The sequence below is a fragment of the Notamacropus eugenii genome, chromosome 5 (genome assembly GCF_028372415.1).
Source record: "Notamacropus eugenii isolate mMacEug1 chromosome 5, mMacEug1.pri_v2, whole genome shotgun sequence".
NCBI classification, from domain to species: domain Eukaryota; kingdom Metazoa; phylum Chordata; class Mammalia; order Diprotodontia; family Macropodidae; genus Notamacropus; species Notamacropus eugenii.
Genome location: NC_092876.1, coordinates 153,129,518 through 153,154,411, shown reverse-complemented (window position 1 = coordinate 153,154,411; position 24,894 = coordinate 153,129,518). Strand labels below are relative to the sequence as shown.

The 24,894-nt window shown below is 37.8% G+C and overlaps 1 long non-coding RNA gene across 1 annotated transcript in view; it reads right to left on the bottom strand.

Annotated features, from left to right (window-relative positions):
- LOC140505353 (uncharacterized) overlaps nucleotides 1–24,894 on the bottom strand; it is a 38,451-nt gene that overhangs the window by 9,914 nt on the left and 3,643 nt on the right. The window contains exon 2 of the long non-coding RNA XR_011967462.1: nucleotides 4,873–4,964. This is a non-coding gene — a long non-coding RNA (uncharacterized lncRNA). The remainder of the gene's footprint in view (nucleotides 1–4,872; nucleotides 4,965–24,894) is intronic.

Sequence of the window (24,894 nt, the reverse complement as noted above, 5' to 3'; positions counted from 1 at the left end):
GAGTCCTGTTGATATTTTGGGAATTATCTATATATCTGAAAACTTTTGTGACCAATTAAGAAACTGAAATTTTCTATATTGTATTGAAATAGATAAAGCTGATGGGGATGGGATCTGAACCCTCAAAAGGAAAAGACCATGTCTTTGGGATCTGGACCTCTAAAAGGAAAAGCCCCTAGACTTTCATGGCCCAGATCCCTGATGTTCGCTTGGGGCAATTGGCCCTTCTCAGTTAATTAACTGCTATCCCTTGAGTAACTACTTAGAGGCCTATTCATTGAATAGGTGTATCTCATTCAAAATGACAGTCTGATAAGACCTTAGCCTAAAATGACCAAGTTCCCACATTGAATCTTGGGCCATCTCCAGTCATCCTGATGAATATCAAGCCACTGGACCCAGATAGCTTTGGAGGAGAAAGTGAAACTGGTGACTTTGCACAGTCCTCCCTCACACAAATCAAAATGAATGGCAAGTCACGTCATCATCTTGATGTCATGGTCCTCTTCCAGAATGAAGGACAAACACACACACACACACACACACACACACACACACACACACACACATCTGCCCTTTCATTATCTATACCTGGCTCCACCATATACCTTTAATTCCATCTAGACTTCTTCTCTTTTCCCACTGTCTTCTGTATATAGAATCCATCTTGCTTCCATTAAAATTCCCCCATTCCCTAAGAGTCTAGTCGATGGCCTGTATCCCAAAGAGATTATAAAAATGGGAAAGGGTCCCACATGTACAAAAATATTTATAGTAGCTGTCTTTGTGGTGGCCAAGAACTGGAAATCGAGGGGATGCCCATTGGGGCTGAATTGGGGAATGGCTAAATAAGTTTTGTGGTATATGAATGTAATGGAATACTATTGTACTATAAGAAATGATGTACAGGAAGACTTCAGGGAGGCCTGAAAGGATATATACAAACTGATGCTGAGTGAAAGGAGCAGAACCAGGAGAACATTGTACACAGTAACAACCACAGTGTGTGAGGAATTTTTCTGGTAGACTTAGCCCTTCACAGCAATGCAAGAACCTAAAACATTCCCAAAGGACTTCTGAGGCAAAATGCCATCCACATCCAGAGAAAGACCTATGGAACTGGATTACAGAATGAAGCAGACTATTTTCTCTTATGTTTTGTTTTATTGTGGTTTTTTTCATGGTTTCCCTCATTCATTTTAAATCCTCTATGCAACATGACATGTGAAAATGCGCTTAATAAGAATGTATGTATAGAAAACATATAAGATTGCATGCAGACTTGGGGAGGGAGGTGAGAGAGAAGAAGAGAAAACCTAAGACTAATGGAAGTGATTGTAGAAAATTGAAAACAAATAAATTAATAAAACTCAAAAAAGAAAAGAAAAATTTTTTCATGCTTCCCCCCCACCAAAAAAAAAAAAAGAGTCTAGCCAATGATTCAGATTCATTCTAGCCAATATTGCAGGTTTTTTGAATCATGCCCACCCTCTGTTGGTGTTCTATTAAATATTGTCTTTGGCTGAAAGAAGGCTTGGGTCAAATTCATTTGGGCAGGACCTGTGTGTTGCTATTTTGGGGTCTCAGCATTCCCAAACCTCAACAAAGCAACATATTTAAAGTTGCTATTTTGATTACATATGTAAAATATATCATTGAAACTGGTGTTGGAGAATATCATATTTTAAACCTAATGATGGCAATTGCACAGCAAAAGAAATTTTCACTTTACAAAAATGAAATTTATATAACACAGCAGGATTGGATTAGACACTACACTGGAGGAGCTCAATGTCAGGATGAAATGTAGGTCTATACGGTGGTTAAAAGTATGACTTTTAAGCAAGTCAGATCCATTGTATGTTTCCTAGACAATTCTTATATTGAGAAAACAAAAAAATCAAACATTTTTCAAGTTGTTCTAGTGGCAATCAACTTCAAAAAAGAAAGCTCACTAAAAGAAGAATTTTACAATATGCCAACAAAAAGGCAGAACACAAGACACCTCTGTATTATTGTAAAAACATGCTGACTTTGCCATTCCAAAGTGCTATGAAAGGTGGTTGAGCTAAACAAAGAAATTGACATTTTTCTTAATAGTAAAAATGAAAATGAAGCAAATTGAGTATATACATTTCCTGCCAAAAGTTGAGTATTTGGTGAACATTTTAAAAACCTGAACACTATAAACAAATCAGAGCAAGGTCCTCATATTTGTACTCTGATCTGAAAACTAAAGTGACTTCTCCCTCTACATTCTAACGCCTACTTGAACAAAAATCCTTGCTATGTCATTCCTTGAAAGTAATCAATCAGTTTTTGTTTGAAAAGGTCCTGTGACAGGACACTCACTTCTACTGAAGTAATTCACTCCACTTTGATACAACTTTTAAGTTTTTAGGGAAAAGTATCATCCAACTAAAACCTGATTTTTTTTCTTTTTGTAATTTCCATAAACCCCCACTATTTCTGCTATCTGGACCAAGCAGAAACAAGTTTGTTCCTTCTCTATTCTATAAGGTTATTCAAATGCTTCAAGAGAGTTATCTCTTGTCTGTTCTTCCTTAGGCTAAATATCCCCAGCTCCTACAACCAACTCATCTTCATATGGCATCATTCATCCTTTCACCATCCTGGTGTCGTTACAGGATCCTCCTCCTGTTGGGCAATGCAACTTTCTTTTCATTAATATTTCCTCTGGTCTAAAAGTTCTTTAAAGCACTTTGTTTTTCCTAATAATCCTTCTGCCATCCTACCTTTCTCAGCCTATCCACCCTCACAAATAAGTTTTTTAAAAAAGAAGAAAGTTAAATTAGCATCCCTCTTTTGCTTTTGTGAAAGTTCCTGATGATCCTTTTTCAGTGAGAAAGCCATGATTCCCAGCTCTACCTCCTTATCTCTTTGTATTTTGAAACTTGAGTGTTTGCAGTTACTAATTTATATCAAAGGGTCCCTTAGCAACTATCAAATGTGGGACCAAGTAATCAACAAGTAGATCACAAATATTTACTGATAAAGTGAAATAATTATAAGTTAACATTTATTGATCAAGTAATGATAAAATTTATTGATAAAATATGAACATATCTAGTATCTTGGAGTAGAAAAAACAAACTGGTAAGAATGTTTTGTAAAGTACAAAATTAGAACATAATTTCAGATTTTAAAATAGACACACAAGAGGTTTTACCTTATACAACCATGAAATTTGTTGAGGCACTGGTGTATTGAACACAAGTTAATGAATACTGGTTTCCAGTGAGCTAGAGAAAGTGTTTTGAAGGAGGCAGAGTAGAAATGATTCATTGCCAGCCATTAAACAGCCTTTTGTCCCTGAAACTGCTAAGAAGGATTCATTGACAGCTATTATTGAGAAAACTTCCTTCAATGTAGCAGAAACAAATGTGTTGAATAAAAATGGAAATAAAGGTAAAGTAGGGTTTCATTGGTCTCTATAACAGGATGTGACCACCCACAGGCATATGTCCCAGTTTACTCACTGCCAAAACCTGTGTTTGCTGTTCAATAGACATGGCTGTTGTGGTATCACCAAGATCTTTTTGGATGGTGACTTTAGCCACATTAAAAGAAACAAAACAAAACAAAAAGCTTTCAATTAAATATGCAGGGTGTAAAGTGAGAGAAAAATAAGTAACTTTGAGGCAGTGTCATGTAATGGATAGAGACTGATTTTGGAACCATGAAGACCTGCATTCAAATCCTCCTGAGGACACAACTAGATATAGAATGTTGTAGAAGTCATTTAATTTCTTATTTTCCTAGTCTAGTGATTTCCAGACTTTTTTGATCATACACCCTTTTCACTAAAAAGAATTTTTGAGCACCTCACCCCCAATATGCATCTATTTACTGATTTACTAATTATATATATTCTTTTGAATTGATAATACATCATAAAATTTACACCAAAAATAAAATTTAAAAAAGGATGGAATAATATAGGATGCTAGAATCAATAGGGAGCCACTGAAGTATTTTGAGTAGGAGAGTTAAGTGGTTAAACCAGAGCTTTAGTAAAATCATTTTGGCAGTGGTTTGGATTGGCGTAGAGAGAGACTTAGGGATGGAGAAGCCGTTAGGAGGCTATTGAAGTAGTCCAAGTGAAAGGTGATAAGGGACAGGATTAGGGTGGTAGTTGTGTTAATAGAAATAAGGGGTCTTTGTGAGGAAAGCTCTGGAGGTAAGAAGAGATATGGCAGCTGACCAAAGATGTGGAGTGAGTAAAAGTGAGGAATTGTAGATGACCCTGAGGCTGAACCTGGGTAACTGTTAATGGTTGAAAGTGATTGGAATTTGGAAGACAAGTGGGTTTGAACAGAAGGAAAATGTAATGAGATATGGCAACTTGTCCCAGTGGATCCATGCTGGCTCAATCCCACTCAAAATGAAAAGAGGAAAGGAGCCCACCTTTAATGGTCACTTGCTCCAGTCACAAGGTAATCTGGGAGTCCATGGGGTGGGTATGCTGAGTGTTGAAGAGGTTTTCCCATTGGTACCTAAAACAGGTACTATTCTTGGTAATAGGTTTGGAGTTGTGTTATAACTGCTGTGAGCTAGGTTCAGAAGAGATGATTCTAGGAAGATTACACATACTGGAGGAGGAACAAAGTAGAGAGTGTTGGGAGATAAGGGTAAGCTGATTTTCTAGACATAAGTCCCAGAATTTGCTCTCATAAAGGGTAAGATGCCCATCGGGGTCAGGCTACAGGCCTCAGTCTTCACTTCAGAGACCACTACTCCTAGCTCCCTAAGACTATAAGTTATATATGAGTTGCTGATCTGTATCAGTGGAGTTAATCTAACGGAGTTATCTATACCTGTGGTCTATGAGAAACAAAAAACTATACTTACCTTCTACCCCTAGTTGTCCTGTGAAATCCTCAATTTTAGGGACACTCCATAATTCTGTTCTTCTACTCCTCCTTCCAAGCTGCTGTACTCCACTGGAAAAGTCATGAATCCAAGTAACTTTTATTTGCTATAAAACTATGGTACATGAAATCATCCAAGCACACCATACTGCAATATTTTTACTCTGATCTTATTAACTCCCTATCTCCTTTCTTATAGCAATTATTCAAAGCTTTCTTCCTCTCTTTCAAACCCTTAACCATACTTCTACTCCCTATGCTTACAGCCAACAATTTGCAGCATCATCCCAGAGTCCTCATAGTGATAGTTCCCCACCTCCTTCAGTAAGCAATATGTTAAATGCTCCTCCAGACTATAATAATGACACTAATAGCTTCCCTCACTCTACAGCCTCTGTGGGAGGGCACAGATTCTTCCCCAATACTCTGTAGCAGCAAAGACAAGTTTCTGAATGGACAGAATTGACTTCTAGTCTCATCTGGTTGTAGGCCAAGGAAAAAAGGAATTGGCTGTAGTTACAACTGAAATGAGTTTCCCAGCCTTTGACCAACTGGATCTGACCCCCAGAAAGATTTTCTGGCTGAACAGTGGAGTTGTCTGGTTTCCTGACAGAAATGTAAGTTTTTCAAACTCTGGGCCCACACTGCAATGGGTTACTTCATTTATAACTAAAAAGAAACCCTTGCTGGATGACTTAGAGAAATTCATTTCCAATCAGACCAATCTTTGAAGACTTGGCTTAGTCAGAAACTACCAATACATGCAACCAGATTCACTGTGAAGGAGAGAGCACAGTTTTTGACTCTTCTGATGCTCTCCCAACTGTGATCTAGATCCCTTCTTTGAGCTAGTTAGACTCCTAGCTCAATTTGTTAAGGTACTAATGGACTGGATAAACTTGTGAAGAGTCAGCTGCCTCTTTGCCTGTTCGGATTGATAGAAATCTTCAGGTCCACCTTGACAGAAACAGTACTGCAGCACCTCCCCTATCCTGGAGAATAACAGGTCACAAGGAGGAAAAGACAGGGGTCATCCTAACCGGATTCTGTCCCCCATCCCTTCCAGGAGTTGAGCTAATCAAGTCTCTGTTCTTACCAATGGAATTCAAGCTCCATAGTTATTTATTCCTCTATGTAGGCATTGGTGAGCTCAGCAGCTTTTTGTGGATTTTTGAACCATGGAGGACTCACAGAAGAAGAGTTTTCAAACGATCTCCATCATACTTTCCTGCTCTTTGTATGAACTGAACTACTCCCTTCAGATTTAGTCATCCAAGAGACTTGTCTACTGCAGGTAGGGCAGCTAGGGGGTGCAGTGGATAGAGCACCAGTGCGGGAGTCAGGAGGACCAGAGTTCAAATCTCACCTCAGACGCTTGACACTCACTAGCTGTGTGACCTTGGGCAAGTCACTTAACCCCAATTGCCTCATCCTGGGTCATCTCCAGTCATCCTGATGAATATCTGGTCACTGGATTCAGATGGCTCTGGAGGAGAAGTGAGGCTGGTGACCTGCACAGCCCTCCCTCACTCAAAACAAAGTCAAGTGCAAGTCATGTCATTATTTCTCTGATGGCAGGGTCTTCTTCAGCAACAAAGGACAAACACACACTGCAGGTATAGATGGATGACCATTGGTAAATTCTCAACTTCTTTCTGGTCAGCTCTTTTTCTCTCCTGGAAAAAGGACTTTAGGGGAAATATAAAAAAAAAAAAACGTTGTTGTTTGTCCTTCGTTCTTGAAGAGGAACAATAAAAAACATTAACGCTGCATGATCCACAAATTAAGTTCAGTTTGGATTATTGTGCTCATATCTATAAAATATAGTCTAAGACTTAGACCCCAAGGGGGCACCATCAGTGCAATCTAGTCACAACAAGGATTTTGTCAGTGTGTTCAATGGTTATGGTACTTTCGATCTAAAATTGAAAAGAACTTCAACGTCTTCCATCATTTTTACAAATATATTTCCCTGACTCATTTTACTTATGACTGCTGTTTTAAAAAACTTTTAATACTTACGCTGTTTAATTTGCAAACAATTCCCATAACAAATTGCTTTTAGCCAAATTATCCCTGATCAAACGATAGATAGATAGATAGGTAGATAGATAGATAGATAGATAGATAGATAGATAGATAGATAGATAGATAGATAGATAGTAGATAGATAGATTCAAGAATAAAATGAGCTCTTTTACTTTGGAAGGCCTTAAATGACATCATTCAGAAAAAAATACAGGAGGTGGAAGAGTCGATTCAATTCAGCTAGCACTTGGTAGTATTTGCTATGTGTCATGCATTCTGCTCAGTTCTGAGGATACAAAGTCAGAATCAAAATACTTTCTGAACAAAGATAATTGCAAAGATTACTTCAACATTAGATTGAAATCAAATTATTTACTGTAGCTACTTAAAATTATTATATACAAAACAAATTCCAGTGCTTTCAGGAGCCTTTGAAAACAGATCATCTAAATTAGTCATAAAGGCTCTTATATATCAGCCTTGATTGAGGGAGACAGAAAGATGTCAAAACCAGAAGAAAATGTAAGGTCTTTTGGTAAATCTCTGTGCTTAAATTGGAATTCCTTCTACAATTTAATTTATACCTGACAAGTGGTCAACCAGTCTATACTTGGGCACTTTCAATTATGGGGAACTTTCTACCTCCCAAAGAAGGAATTCTATTTTTATAAAGCTATAAATATTAGGAAGCTTTTGCTCCCTTACATGGAACTAATTTGTCTCTCTGCAATCTCAACCCATTAGCCCTAGCTCTGTTCTCTGAATCCAAACCAAACAACTCTTTCAACAATAAACAAATCTTTTAAAGCACCCACTAGGTTCAAGACACTATACTAGACAAGAAAAAAAAAAGAATTCCATCAAGTGGCTTACAGTCTACTGGGAGAAATAATATACAAATAGTAAGTAAATAAAAGTCTATAATGTGCAGAACTGTTGCCATCTGCAATGGTAAAGGAAAGTTTTCTTACTGAGAATCCCCTTAATCTATGAAATAGCAGATCTAGGCCAAAAGAAAAATTCCAGAATAACACTGGTCAATCAGAAGAATGCTATACACATGAGTCAGTCAGTCAATAAGCATTTATTAAACACTTAGTGTTTACTATGTTTCAGGAACTGTGCTAAATACTGAGAATATAAATAAGAGAAATAAAGATAATACCTACCCTTAAGGAATTTACATTCTAAAGGGGAATCATAATACATAATAGGCAGCTGAAAGTAGGGGAGCTCCCTTCAATGGGACATAATGGAGGATTGCAGCCCGAGGAGAAATGAAATGATATCTGGACTCTGTATAGTCCTTAAATGGAGATACTTGGGAAAAGATCCAATCAGAAGGAGGGGTCACTGGGACTAAGGGTGCTTCCAAGGTATTGATTTCAGGACTGAAGAGATCTTCTAGGATGAAAAGTTTTCTGGGTTAAGATGGAGGAATCCAGACTGCAGCCTGGTATTTGATGTAATACAGGCACAAGAATATTTTTTTTTTTTTTGCCAACTGCAGAAAGCATTCAGAGAAGGAAGAGAGCCTTTGGCCAGAGTAAGAACAAAAAAAGTCTTTGGCTGAAATAAGGATAAGGAAGAAATTTTGTATGAGTACATATTAGAATGGAATGAACCCCGGCAGAATCCTAAATACCCTGGAGACAGGGAGGTGAATAACTGCACCCAAGAGATAACCATGGATCTCAATGTCATCTACTGAGACCAAGTTGAGATGGGAAACAATTAGATACATTATCACTCTCTATGCCTCTCTCCTCCTTGCATCCCTACTTGAGTTTCCCAGGACTTTTTGACTCTATGGTTTTTTGTAGGTAATTGTAGCTGTTTTTTATACTGTTGAAAAGGATTAAAAATTTCTACTTTTTTCCTGTGAATTACCTTGTTGTTCTCTCTTAAATGCTTTTGTACTTGAGTTCTGATTGCTGCACTGTATGTGCATACAATGTAAGGGCCTTGAACCATATTTTCATACTTTCATTGCAAACATCTTATAGAATTCAAGGTAGCTAGGGAGCCCAGTGATATTTGTGGGTCCTCAGGTTGTGTTCATGGGACTCATTTAGGATATAAAAGAAAGTATATGAGTTGTCTGTAGATGGTTAGGGGTAATTGATTATGAAGTTTTAGATCAAACTAGTTTTCTGCATTAATAGCATTCTAGCTAAATATAATTCAAATAAACACTTTATCATTGTGTATTAAAGTGTTATTGAACTTTTCTCGTTTGTTGCTGAAATGGCATTATGTTCTTTGTTTTAGACTCATTTTACACTGTGGGGATATGATTTCAGCACAGCATCAGTAGGCTGAAGTATAATACATAATTCTATGTTGAAATAATTTTGTGGAGTTTTGAGTATCTGCCATGTGTATTCAGGTAGAACTGTGTTTTGTGGTGGGATTAGATGGTCATCTAGTGCTACTGCATTGGGGGATTCCCACTAAACATAAGTATGAGACTACTGTAGAGATTTTATGATATGCAATGTTTCCTTGGTGAGAGCGGTAGTGGTGATGGTAAAGTACTGGACAAATCAAATGGAAGGAAGATTCACACCGTACTGTGAATTGGTATGGTACTCAAATATACAATGGATATGTAATCTCATGAGGCTGATGCTCCTACCAGTACTATAGAATGAAGCCCATTCTATGGGAGTCTTGTCCATGGACTCCCATAAGGTCATTAGGGCTATCCAACATGTTGTGCATGTTTCTCAATTTCTCCAGATATTTAAAGGATACCATCCAGCACACAGCCATCCATCAGTTATTCCTTGATAGTCTACCTCTAATGACATACTTTACTCTAATTCTTCATTTTGATTGCTTATTTGTTATGTGCTATAACCTGTTCATACCCATTATACTCTTCTCAGTTGATCTCTCTATGATAATCTTTTAATTCATTGAATACTGTAGGGTTTAATGACTCCTAGACAAACACCTATAACAAATTATTATTAAGGAAATGGGCCTTTGTTTTGGGGAGAAGTTTGGGATATTTAAAAGAGCTTGGCCATTTCCTGAGAGGGAACACTTGATATCACTAAATGATGTTGCCCCTTCATTCTTATCATTTCCTCCACTGTTGAACAGGAGTTGATGGAGGATAAATTGGAGATTTATCCTAGTGAGTTTAGGATAAATTGGAGATGGTTTAAAAAGCCTACTTAAGGACAGTTAGTAGCTGGTACCAGTAGTAGCAGGTGCTAGTCCTGGGGGTAGTGGAGGGGAGTTATCCTATTCAATATTGAAAGCTATGATATTTTTCGGTGGGATGTTCCTATCTAGTAGGAGTGGAACCTGTTTAGGACACACAATATAGACGATGCACAAGTGTACTGCTTTAGAGAAGCATAGGCCCCTGACTTGCCATTATAATAAAAAGGACTGCTTAGAGGTTAACTATCAAAGGTGCAGGGCCTGTGGAGAACATGGATTATATTAAATTGACTGAAGTAACTGCTTAATGCAGAGCCTGGCACAGAGTAGGCTCTTAATATATGTTCGTTGACTGACTGACCAAGGTACTGTTACAAAATGAAATGGTATATTTATATATACCAAGGACAATCCCTCAGTACTTTCATGAATATAGACCTGATACATTAAATGAAGGAAATAAAAATGAGAGAGAGAGAGAGGGAGAGATTGTGCCCCTATGTGTCTAAGATAACACTTCAAAATGGATCATAACTTAGAGCTCCAACATGCTATTCTCAAGGACCCTGAGACCTGAGCAGAAAGCCTGATGGAGTTAGCATGTGGCTTTTCTAGTACACATAGAGTGCTATTAGAAATGATCCTTCCTCATCAGCCAATTTTCGAATGAGAGCCAGGCTTGCCTAATGATCTATGCTTAGTAAATTTGGAAGATGCAGATGATGTAGAGAACTGGAAACAAGACTTTGCTGCACTGAGAGACAGGTGGGAGAAGGCCTATTGCCAAACTATGGGTTCAGCTCAGAAGGGCCATTAGAGAAACAAGCAATGGTATGGTCAATTTTGTTGTCAGGATCACTAACCAGAGAAAAGTCTTGCCACAAAGTTTTGGTGTCTAATGAAAACACAGAATAGGAAACTCATGGCAAACCATCATATACCAAAAAAAAAAAAAAAATGTAAAAATTGAGTAATCTGCCAGACTACAATATAATCCCAGAGAATGGACCAGGACTTACAGAGGATACCTTGTGAATACTTGCTGTCTAGCTCTTTATCATGAACTCTATGATGATTGGTCACTTGACCCTAAAATTTTTCATAGTTGATCAAAGTCAAGTCAAGAAAAGCAGTTCCCCTTATCATTTCCTTCGTGTGAAGGATGAAATGATCAAGTCAAATCACAAATATGTGTTTCTTTGCTTTTGACAGAGAGAAAACTCCAGTAGATGTCTCAATAGTTGAAGTCTCACATCACTAAAATATCATTTGTCATGTTTTCCAGATTTTTTATCTAATTCTTCCTTTTTCACCATGTGTAGCACAAAATCAGGGCTGAATAAATGCTTGTTGCTTTATCACCTTTTGCCTCAGTGGTTTGTAGTATAAGCTTTATAAAAATATTTCTATTTCTCTATCTAATAAGCCTCACCTAAACCTCCACCCTCATTCAATTTGAATTCCTGAATTTCCCCACCTGAGAATGTTTTCTTGAAGTACAATACTACTTTGTCACAACTTTTATCTATTGTTCTTGTTTTGCACTAAATATACCTTTCTAGAGCTGTATTCTAGTAATAAGTACAATGACACCTAGTGCCAAAAACACTTACAAGGTAAATTTTTGTGTTAAATTAAGGTCTCTTCTTTGTTCTATTTATTACCCATATCTTACAATGCACAAAAAAAATTTAAATCTATGGGTTTCATCATTCTTTCTTCTTGAATATTGTCTCCTTTGATTCACCAGTCACATATATTGTCATGTTGGGAAGAGACTTTAGAGGATTTCTTGTCTATTCTATAACATACATGACAAACGGTCATTTGTTGTTTTTGTTGAGTTGTTTCAGTAGTTTCTGATTCTTTGTGACCCCTTTTGGGATTTTCTGGGCAAAGATACCAGAATGGTTTGCCATTTCCTTCTCCAATTCATTTTACAGATGAGAAACTGAGGCAAACAGGGTTAATTGATTTGCTCAGGATCACACAGCTAGTAAGTATATGAGGCTGGATTTGAACTCAGGTCCTCCTGACTCCAGGGCCTGCTTTGCTTAAAGACTACTAAAGTGGGGAAGCCCAATACTCTCTGAGGCAGACCAATCCACTTTTGGACAGCTGACTGTTTTTCCTCATCTCAAGCCTAAGTTTGACTCTTTTAAAACTTCCTCTCACTGCTTCTAGTTCTACTAACTGTAGGCTCCTCTTACTTTGGAATTTCCAAAGTATTTTTCTCTCTCTTTCTCCAGGTGTCAGTTCCCCAAGGAACCCTCACACCAGTTCTGCCCCTCAGCAGGCACCAAGTGTCACAGTATGCTTAGCATTCTCTCCACCAATCCAGAGCCACATCTCCTTCAGCAATAAGCCCAAGCTTGGGTAAAAAGGCAATTTAAAAGTATGTTGAATATAAGATGTACTTTGCTTAACCTTAAAAAAATGTGGACTCTTTTTTAATTATGAAAACTCATACATGAACCCATAAAAAGTTAAGCTAATTCCCCTTGACACTGGTGAGTCCCATATTCTCCAAGGTCTTATAAGTCCTCCAGACACATAGTGTTACTTTGGGTTGCTCACCCATCCCTAACTCACAAAGGAAATGTACCTTAAGATTATTCGATGGTGAAAGAACTCAGCTATCTGATGAAACATGTCCCCCAGGGACCACCAGATTGAAAGTGCTAAGCTAGGTTAGTTCTTCCTCATTTAGGGGAAGGAGCTTGATTGGTAGAGAATTGACTCTTTTCCTCTGGACCAAAACAATTCACAAATTTAACATTACCAGTGAACGGTCAAAGTCTGGAATTGCTGCTCTCCATTGCGGCTCTCTCCCCTGCTGCTTGCTCTTCAGCTACGGCTTCCATTTAATCTAGAAACATATGTATAGCTGGAGTACACTGTTCACTGGAGGAGAATGAGGTCAGTAAGGACCCAGGAGAATGCCTGAGGATGCTGACTACTTGTCTGTGTATCTGTGAAGGGTGCTAAAAGTATTTATTATACTTTAAAATTTCCCCAAATTTCCTTTTTATTTACCGGAAAATGCTTTTCCTATAGTTTTAAAATGTCAAGAAATTACACAGTAAATTCAAAGAATGCTAGAGTTAGCAGAGATTTTAGAGGTAATTTTATTCAACTATCATTTTACAGATAGGATGACTGAATCCCAAAGAACTGATTTGTCCAAGGTCACATATAAATTTAGTAGCATACCAGGACTAAACCCAGGTTTACTGATACCCTTCCATTTCTAGTCTTTTCTTCTTATATATTTCTTCTTATATCATTAAATTTGGAAAGAACAGAAGATATATAATAGATACTTGCCTTCTAATTTCTTGTAAACATAATATTATTAATGTCAAATAAGTAACTTCATAATTAACTATAATTTACAGTAATTAAAACTGTTAGGTAAGTGGATAGGGCAAGGAACTACTCATAAAATAGGAATTACCTCTTGACTATGTTTTAGATTCTTATGAAGCAACTCTGGTGGGGAGGTAGATGTTGCCAATTTTCTGATGGTCTATTAATTTCCATAGCAACAGGCAATGATGTCAAAGTATTATCATTTTATCACTGAATCAAGTCCAAGAAAACCCTAGGCTGTGAAGAAGGAAGCTGTTGTTTAAACACTTGTACTCAGCCATTTCTACATATAAATAAAAATAGAAAAGCAAGCAGAAAAAAAGACTCACTGAATAAATTGCTTATATGAACATTCTTTATATCGACATTTACTGTGATGTGAAAAGATTTTTCCCTCCTGCATTTAATATCACAGAAGATGTATTTTTAAAAGCACAATGAATGAACATTCATTTTAAAATCTAAGCAAGATCGTTTCCAAAAAAACAACAAAAGGTAAAGCAGATTATGCTCAGTAAAGACAGTAGCTTCAAAGCATCCAAAAGTTCTTAGTTTCCAACTGAGAAAAACACTGGCTGGGCCAATGCATGGACTTAGTTTTAACCAAGTAATAACCTTTGTAATATCTTGCTAGTATTTTGTCAAACATAAATTCTAAAGGAATCTTTACCTAAGAAGTGTTCAAATAATGATGCAATCACTGTCATTTGTACTATATCTTTTCAAGAGGTACTAATTATAAAATTTTACATATTATTGTATAACAAAAAGTGTTACTTTTTCAAAGTTGTATGACTGGAATTTTATAGATGTGGGGAGAAGCGTGTCTCAGAGGTGCACCACCAGACATAAGTCTTGTGTTGAACTCAGGGGCCCATTCTCATTAGGGACTGCCACTCTCCAAATACCTGACAAAATCGGGTCAGTCCCCACTACCCCCTACCAACCACAGGACTGTGTAGGCTAACAGGATTGACAGCTATTCCTTCTCATTAAGATCAGAAAAGACAGGATTTCTCTGTTGTTTGTTGCTTAGTTTTCAGTATTGTCTCATCCTTTGTGACCCTGTTTGGGGTTTTCTTGGCAAAAATACTGGGATGGTTCTCCATTTCCCTCTCCAACTCATTTTACAGATGAGGAAACAGGGTTAAACAGAATGAAAGATCAGAGAGATTGTGACTTGCCTGTGATTATACAGCTAATAAGTTATCAAGGGTAGAATAATGCTCATTTACTAAGATGATAGCTTCTGACAGTGGTGAATACCTTTGCCAAGCATGTGCCTTCCTAATTTGTAACTTCTTTATGACAGATTATTTAAGAATCAATGATAAGAACAGATCATTAGAGAAAAGCTGGGAAATCTGTTCCATATTGTATCTTTTTTATTGCTTTCCTTTTAGTTTCATGTATAAATACTCTTGGTGGGGTAGCTAGGTGGTGCAGTGGATAGAGCACCAGTGCGGGAGTCAGGAGGACCTGAGTTCAAATCTCACCTCAGACACTTGACACTCACTAGCTGTGTGTCCTTGGACAAGTCACTTAACCCCAATTGCCTCATCCTGGGCCATCTCCAGTCATCCTGATGAATATCTGGTCACTGGATTCAGATGGCTCTGGAGGAGAAGTGAGGCTGGTGACCTGCACAGCCCTCCCTCACTCAAAACAAAGTCGAGCACAAGTCATATCATTATTTCTCTGATGGCATGGTCTTCTTCAGCAACAGGACGAACGCACACATAAATACTCTTGGTATGATAGCTTAGTTGGGTGGAATTACCAACATTTCCCCCTCTATTGGTTTTCACATTTTTGTAAGTCAATACCTTTTGAAATCTTCTGTCATTTTCCTGATTAATATTTTTAAAATGAGTTTTTGCTTTAAACTGATATTGCCTTGGGCTTTCATGTCTCTCTGTGGCAAAGCAATCAAGTGTTTGCTGGTAGAGCTGGTAGTAGAGTAAGCCCTTTTCTGAATCATGCTTTGAACCCATAAAATAAGATACATAAGATTACAAAGGAAACCAATTATATAGAAATAATTATCAAAATATTAAATATAATAAGTTCACAGACCCCAGGATAAGAAGACTTGGACTACCTGTCTCTCATATGTGAAGCCTCTAGAAGAGCTATGTTCAGTTTCAAGGGCAGCATGATGCAATTAAAGAGCATTGGATTTGAGTCAGAGCACATGGATTAAAATCCTGGCCCTGTTTAGTACCTGCTTAAGTCAGTGAACATCGTTAGGCCTCAGATCCTCATTTGTAAAAGGAGTTAGAATAGAAAATCTCTAAAGTCCCTTTCCATTTCTAAATCTATTTTGCTAAGATCCTCTGTGGGGCCACATTACTTCCTTGTAAAATGAGGAGAACAAACTTTTGTGGGGTTCTATATTAATCACTTTGAAAACTCCTGAGACTTATAACTATACTAAATATTAATGATTATTGCTGCTATTGTTTAACTTTGTCTACACCTCTAGAGGTCCTGGAAGAATTGAAGGGAATTAATCCTTTTAGTCTTCTAATACTTTCTAGAATCTGAATTGCCTTGACTGGTAAGCAAATCAATCGATATGTAGGCAGCCCAGGCACAGCCCTTAGTGGAAGGGTCCCACTTGCCTTCTGCTTGTTGATGTAAGAAATGCAGGTGGTTATTGCATTGGCACTTTCTGTACAAATTCTGTACACACAGGGAGGTGGAAAATTGAAAGGTATCCTGTGGACTGAATTTTAAGGTTCCCTTCTGTCTAATAATGCCAGTTCAACCTTTTACTAAAGATTTAAAATTTTTATTGATATTTTTGTTGTTATATGCATTCCTAAATATATCTCTCCTGAAACCAGAAAGCTACCCCTTGTCACAAAGATTTAAAAAAAGAGGTTAAAAAAAGCAGTTCAGTAAAACCAAGCGATACTTCAAATATGTCTGATAGTGTAGGCAATTACAACATACCCATAGTCCTCTACATCAACAATGAAGGGAGGGAGGTGAACTTTCTCAATTCCTTCCTGAAGTCAAGCTTGCCATAATAATTATACAGCATTCAGTTTCATTTTTATTGGTTTTTATTCCCCCGTTTCCGTTGTAGTTTTTGTGTATATTGTTCCAGGTTTTTCTTATTTTATTCTTCAGTGGCGCATATAAGTCTTTCTATTGTTATGATTTCTTATGCCTTAATGTCCCCTCCCTCCTTATGTCATGCCATATGAATATCATCTGAAAGATCTGTGAATGTTTATGCTAGATGAGAACATAAGGGGAAAGGGGGAAATGATGTATGTTTTCCTTTATTTGAATGAAGGAGTACAGTTCAGGGGATTCCAATTATTCTACTCAGCGAGGGGGGAGTTTAGAATTAGAATCAATGTGTAGAAATTGCAAAGAGGCAGATTTTTGGCATGATACGTGTGACCTGTATGCCTTTCAACTCTGTATCCACATTGGTTAAGAGTTATATTTAGGGCTGTCTTTGATGATAATTACAATTTATCTAATCTGACTTAAGCACTTTCCTGAGAAGTTCTAAAGAGCAACTTAATTCAGCTTGCTACTTACTCACAAGACATAGCAAGAGCCATACATTGAAAAAGTAAAATACTTCTTTGGGACATAATTGCATAGCAAAGAAATAAACATAATTTTTTCCTCCATTTTTTTTTTCTTTTTTACAAAGTAACTGGGACTTTTTTTTCTTTTTTACAAGGCAATTAAGCAACTCGTCCAGGATCACACAGATAGTAAGTATCTGATGCCAGATTTAAACTCAGGTCCTTCTGACTCAAATTCCTGTGTGCTATCCAATGCACCACATAACTGGCCCCACTCCTCTATTTCTTAATGGTTACAAACTCCACACTGATTCTTACCAGATTTGCCTATGAAATCAGTTTCTTTTGCACTCACATCTCTGAAATGGAGATAGGAGGGTGTGGAAAAAGACAGGAAATATATGTATATACATACATATATACATATATACATGCATACACACACGTGTGTGTGTAGATGGTCCAAAGACAGGCTAATTTCAGAGCATTTGTCAGTCTCTGTTTCTACAGACTGTTATCTCCTCTCCATGCTCCCATTTTCTCAGGAAAATGCTTTGGGTTCTTGGATATTGCCAATGGAATCTTAGACCCTTCTTGCTTTATCTTCTCACCATCTGGTGTCTCCCAGTTCTCTAATCACCCAGAGCTACAGAAACACAGTCATGTGAGAAATAGAGTTCTGGGAAGTTCTCCCAGTAAGTGATTGCTTTCTGGATCCAGGCATTTTGGAAAACAGCGGCTGAATCCTGAGACTATAATAACAATAGCAGATAACATTTATATAGCACTTACTGTATGCCAGGCACTGAACTAAATGATTCACAATTATCATCTCACATATAAAGAATAACTTTCAAACAATTAGAGCTGTCCAAAAGTGAAAATGTAGTTGGTTTACCTCCCACAAGGAGGTATTCCAACAAAGAAAAGATGACTACTTGTCTGGTATGTTGCAGAAGGGATTCTTGTTTAGGTATGGACTAGACTAGATGACCTCTGGGGTGCTTTTCTAATCTGAGATTCTGCGATTCTGAGATCTTACAATTTTGTGATTCCGTGAACTTTTGCAAGAAGTAGGACATGCCACATTTGACTCAGAATCTTGTTGAAGTCCACTAAGTTTCCATGAATTTTGATCTAGTCATTCCCCTTCCAATTCTATACTTATGCAGTTGATTTTTAAGTCAGTAGATCCCTGTATGAATTGATTTTATTAGATTGTCAGCACCTTACATTTTGTTGATTATAGACTAAGATTAGTTTGGGTTTTTTTTAGTATTTGTGTCACAATGCTGACTTAAATAGATCTTGTGGTCAACTAAAATCCCCAAGTATTTTTCACAAGCTAGGTGTTCCTTACCCTATACTTATTAAGTTTATTTTTAACCTGAAAGTAGGCTTTTACTTTTATGTTTGTTAAACCATATTGTGTTGAATTTAATCATTCAATAAAACTAAAACCTTACATTTGTATAGAGCTTTTCTATTTTAAAAGCACTTTCATGTAATTTCTTTTGAGTTAACAATGATCCTGGAAAAAGAGTGTTCTATAGGAGATCCTAGACTGTGATCCCATTTCCCCCTTAAAAAAATGAAAATTATTATTATGTTGTTGTTATGGTATTGCTACGTGAATTCTGAGCTTAATGTTGACCTGGAATTAGACTAGTCTTCTTTCTGGGATGCTTGTCTAGGTTATAGCCTAGGCCAGGGAATACTGGTTTGTGCTAGCATTGGCTGGAGGAGTTTGCTCTACTTGCTCCCTCCACAGGAAGACTGTGGTCTGCTATTAGCTCTAAACAGCCATATTGTCTTCTAACAGAAGGAAAAAGGATGCCACTCAAATGCCTCCAAGGAGGTCAGTTTCAGGCCCAAGCCTTCTCAAATGTTTCTTGGGTGTCCAAACCTTGGATCTTTCCCAGAACCATTGTGCTTTTGAAAGGAATGATCCAAATTCAATTAGGGAAGGTCTGGGTCAGAATTCACATCCTAGCTCTTTCAGGACATATATGGCCACTGGACAAGAACTGAACGAGGCTCCTAAAATGCTGGACATGTGCTCATTTGGCTTCTAGACAGAGCCCATCACTCTACTTCTGTCTTAATGATAGTATTATGCTAGCATTCCCTATAATCCTATGCTATGAGCTTTGTAATGTTAGTGCTATTTATGAACTCAAACATGAGTCTAATATTGAATAAAGAAAAACAAAGAAAAACACACAGATCATATCTCATTATACAGTCATAAATATTATCATAACAAATTTTGTGTGTAATACATTTTTAGCTCTATTCAAAGAATGAAGTAATACCTAAACAAAGAATTATGTCTGAACCCACATATTAGGACTCAGCGTTCATTTTAATAGAATTTAATATAATTTGTTAAACAAATATTGTTAGAACTCTATAGTCCTGGTTTCGATACAGATTAATTTGTTTCATGTCCCCTATCCTAAGGCAGTGTGGTACCATGGAATTAGTATTGTTCCTGGAGTCAAAAGTGCTGAATTTGAAGCTCAACTCTACCTTTTGTGACCTTCAGCAAGTCACAACTTTTCTGCCCTACAGCTTCCTCATTTGGAAAATGAAGAGGTGGAACTTAATGACCCATAAGGTCCCTCTAGCTTTAAATCTATGATCTTTTTGCATATAAGATTTGACTTGGATGTGTCTCTTTTTTGAAGCTACATCCAATTTTTAATATTTGCTTTTGGTTTTCAACATACTAATTCTTCTCAGTTACAAAATTAGCTAAAATGTGTTCCTTTTGACAGTGGGGCATAGCACTAGTTTTGGATTCAGGATACCTGGGCTAATTGAAGCTCTATCATTAGCTATGTGACCCTGAATGAGTTGCTTTCCTCTTACTGGTTAGTCCTCAGTTTCCTCATCTGCTCTAGAACATGGGATTATAGCTGTAACCTACAGGCCAACTAATCCAACTCTCTCCTTTTCCAAGTGAGGAAACTGAAGTCAAGGTGAAGTGACTTGCCAAGCTCACACAGGTAGTGTCAGAGGCCAGATCTGAGCGAGTCTACCCAAAGTCTCTTCTAAGTCCTAAATTCTCTTATTCTCATTGTATAAATTGATCATTTCTGCCTTGCTATGTTTCATGTTTATAATAGCCACCTCAACCAATCATCAAGCATTTATGAAGTGCCTGCTATATGACAGGCACTATTATGATGACAAAAAGGAAATAACCTAGAACCTTGAGAGGCTTTATTCTATCATGAGACAAAAGGCACATTTGTTTATGCAAAATATATAAAGGAAATGCAAGGCCATTTTTTAGAGGGAAGGGCATTAGCAGATGGAGACAACAAGAAAGGCCACATGTACCAAGGGATGAAGTGATTCTAAGAAGTAGAAGTAAGGAGGGAGTGTATTTCAGTTATGGTGAACAGGCAATACAAAGATGAAAGGATGGTTGTGTCAGTGTCCTCTGTGAAGAATAGCAAGAAGGCCAGTCTGTCAGTCAGTCAACTAGCCATTATTAAGTGCCTACTGTGTATCAAGTACTGTGCTGTGTGTCACAGATACAAAGAAAGGCAAACAAGTACCTGTTCTCAAGGAGTTCACAGTCTAATAGAGAGACAATGTGTAATCAACTATGTTCAAACAAGATATATACAGGATAAATTAGAAATAATCTAAGAAGAAAGGCATTCTAATTAAGGAGGCCTGAGGAAGTCTTCTTGCCAAAGGTGGGACTTTAGCTGAGAGGTAAAGGAAGCTAGGGAAGTCAGGAGGTGGTGCTCCAAACATGGGGGTTAGATGGTGAAAATGCTGAGAGTTGGCAAGAGAGTATCTTGTTTGTGTAGCAAGAAGATTGATATCACTGGATTTCAGAATATGTGGTGGGGTGTAAAGTGTAAGAAGATTGGAAAGGTAGGAGGGCCAGTTTATCAAGGGCTCTGAATGCACCAAAGAGTATTTTATATTTCATTCTGGATGTGATAGGGAGTAGCGTGTGGGGGATGGCATGATCAGATCTGCTTTAGGCAGATCATTTGGCAGCTGAGTGGAGGATGGATTGGAGTGGGGACAGATTTGTGAGAGGGAGACCAAACAGATCAAATAGCAGGCTCTTGCAATACTCCATGTATGAAGAGATGAATGCCCTACTAAGGCAGTGGCAGTATCAGAGAAGAGAAGGAAACATATAGGGAAGGTGAAAGGGAAAAGAAGAAGCATTTATTAAGTGCTTACTCTGTGTCAGGCATTGTGCTAAGTGCTTTACAAATATTTTGTTTGATCCTCTCAACAACCCTGCTATTATGATTGCTGCTTTATAGTTAAGGAAACTGAGGCAGAGGTTGTGACTTGCCCAGAGTCATACAGCTAGTAAGTATTTGAGGCTGGATTTGATCTCATGTGTTCCTGACTCCGGATGAAGTGCTCTATCCATAGCACCACCTAGCTCCCTCTATAGGGTAACATTTAAAGTTCTAGTCACTGAATGAAGCAATACTCAAAAAAAAAATTACCTTCTAACATAAATATTAGGACTCAGTGTTTATTTTAATAGAATTTAATTTATTCAACAAATATTGTTAAAATTGTATAGTCCTATATATTTTCTGTACAGTTTGATTTAAGTCCCCATATAGTTCTTGTTATTAAATCCTACTCTGAGGCAGCGTGGTACCATGGAATGAATACTGGATCTGAAGTTAGAAGCACTGTTTGAAGCTTGACTCCACCATTTGTGAATTTGAACAAATTACCTAACTTTCCTGCCCTCCAGCTAGAAGAGATGTTATGAAGGTAGCAATGACAGAAATTGGCAACAGATTGGATATAGGGGGTGAGAGAAAGTAAGCAATAGAGGATGACACCAAAGTTGAGAGCCTGGGTGACTGGGAAGATGTTGGTACATTTGAAAGTAATAGGTAAATTAGGGAGATAGAAGGGTTTTTTGGGGAAAATAATTACTCAGGTTTGGACACGTTGAATTTTAAATCCAGTTTAAGATATCCAATAGGCATTTGAAGGTCAGCAAAGAGATTAAAGATAGACAAATCTGAGAATCATCTGTATAGAGATGATAATTAAATCCATGAGAGCTGATGAGATCACCAAAGTGAGATGAGGGTCCAAGACAGACCCATGATTAACAGGCATGAAGTGGATAAAGATTCAGCAAAGGAGACACAGAAGGATTTGTCATATATCCAGGACAGAGCACTGACATAAAACCCAGAGAAAAGAGAGAATTGAGCAGAAGAGTGTTAATCAACAGTGTCAGAGGCTTCTGAGAAATCAACAAGATTGAGTGTTGAGAAAAAAAGATTAAATTTACTATATGAGAACACTAAATTTCTATATGAGAGATTTCTGGGAACTTCCCCTTGGGTGAGATCTGGGACTCTCATTCCTTCTATTTTGCTAATCATTTGGTTGAATAGGAGTAAGAAGGACAGGGAGAGGGGGGAGAGAGAGATCATATGGTTTGATGTTCTGGGAAGAGGAGGGAGGGAACTTGGAGATAATCATGATTATGTAAAAAAAAAGATGTCAATAAAAACACATTTTTTAAAAGAGATAATTGATAACTTTGGAAAAAGCGCTTTCAGCTGAATAACACTGGAAATCAGACTACAGGTATTTGTGTGTATGTGTGTGTGTGTTCGTCCTTTGTTGCCAAAGAAGACCATGCCATCAGAGAAATGGTGACATGACTTGCACTTGACTTTGTTTTGAGTGAGGGAGGGCTGTGCAGGTTACCAGCCTCACTTCTCCTCCACAGCCATCTGAATCCAGTGACCAGATACTCATCAGGATGACTGGAGATGACCCAGGAAGAGGCAATTGGGGTTAAGTGACTTGCCCAAGGTCACAGAGCTAGTGAGTGTCAAGTGTCTGAGGTGAGATTTGAACTCAGGTCCTCCTGATTCCTGCACTGGTGCTCTATCCACTGTAGGTATTTAAGAAGGGAATGGAGGAAAGAAAGTAAAGACAATTAATTAGAGGCATCCTTTTCAAGTTTAGCAAGAAAAGAGAGAAGAGATATAGGATGAGAGCAAACGGGGATGAATTGAACAAGTGAGGGTTTTTTGAGGATGGGGAGACATGGACATATTTGTAGGCATTAGGGAAGCAGCCAGTAAATAGAGATTGAAATTAATGAGAGAGTGGGGATGATACAGGATGAAATATACTGGAGAAGATGAAATGGAATGGGATCACTTGTACACATAGAGGGGTTTGTCTTGGCATGGAGAAGGGAAGAAGGTGGAGATAGTGGCAAAGGCATCTGGAATATGTGAGTTGAGGAGAATGGGAGAAGAGAGTTCTTGGTGAATGGCCTACATTTTTTTTCCTAAGGAGACAGCAAGTACTGAAAACTCCTCCAGTCAATGCTAGCACAAACCAGTATTCCACGATTTAGGCTGTAACCTAGACAAGCGTCCCAGAAAGGGGAGCTACGTATGGAAGGTTTGAGGAGGGATGAAAAGGTTTAGAAAAGCCACCATGATGATTAGAATAGTGGGTAAGTTAGAGAGATGTAAAAAGATGGCTTAACAGGAGTGAGGGCCCAGTTGAGATTATGTAACATAAACTTGTAGTGGATCTGGTTTGACTGGTTTTGTGATATCCCCAACTTCATTTGGTAACACATGAGTAAGGGGCAAATGGTTGGTAGAACACAATAAGTCATAAAATAAGAGGGTAAGGGATTCAAGAGAAGATAGTTTAAAGTTGAATTGGTTCACCAAGGGGTCAAGATGGAGAAGGGACGAGACTATAGTTACATCAGGTGTGATAGCCTTTAAAAAAAACAAAACAAAACCTGGGAGGGAACTGGAGGGTAGAGGGACAATGAAGAATTGATTTTGGGGTTTCAAGGCAGAGGAAAGGTGGATGACAAAATTATAATCAGATAAAGAAACTTCAGAGTTCATGAACATCGTCTTTCTATTTTTAGAGCATGGCAAGATCAAGGGTATGTGGCCATTTTTGTGTCTAGCTGAGGTGAGGTAGAGGAGAAAGTCATGGGAATTTAGTAAATTGAGGAACTAGGAAGCAAAAGTATTGAAGGGAGTATCAACATCTGTTGGAAATTTCCTACTATGAAGTTGCTGGGGAAAAAAGACTGTGAACCAAGCACTGAACTTAGCATGGAAGGAAAGGGAATATTCTGGAGGTCAGTAGACAACAATCACCAGAATCTTGATTGTGTGACAAATATGGATTATATGAATTTTAAAGAAAGAGAGATTATTGAATGATAGTGGTAGAGGAAAGCCTGAAAGTGACAATGGGGATCTTGAGTATTTCACCTGCCTCACCAAGACCAGTGAATAAGGAGGTATGAGTAAAAATAAATCTAGTGCTGGAAAGGGTGGCCAGGGAAGTTTGTTATTAAGAGGAAACCAGGTCTCAGTGATTGCAAAAAGATGGAAGGAATGAGAAAGGAAATGGGTTAGGATGAAAATTAGTTTATTACCCAGGGAGCAGACATTTCAAAGAGCACAGTGGAAAGGGTAGGTAGCTTTAGAATGGGACATTAGTGGTGTTGGATTGAAGGGAATAGGAATAAAGGAGATGTTAGTGGTGGTAGGGCTAAGATGAAGTTTGAATAGTGGCATCTTGGGGTTCAGAATCAATGGAATGGGAAGGGAATGACTGTGTGGAAGTATATTACTCATTGAAGAGGAAGTTAAGGTTGGTGATCATTATCTTTAAGGATTTAGAGGCTGGACCTTAATGTATAGGATGGGGAATAATGTAAGCCCTGAAAGGTAGGTTGGACTTTAAAAAGGCAGAGTAGTTAACAGAGGCAAAATGGATCATATCTAGTTGTTTCCTCAAATCTCTCTGACTTATTTAATGTAATTATCCTGATATTTCTAGTTTCA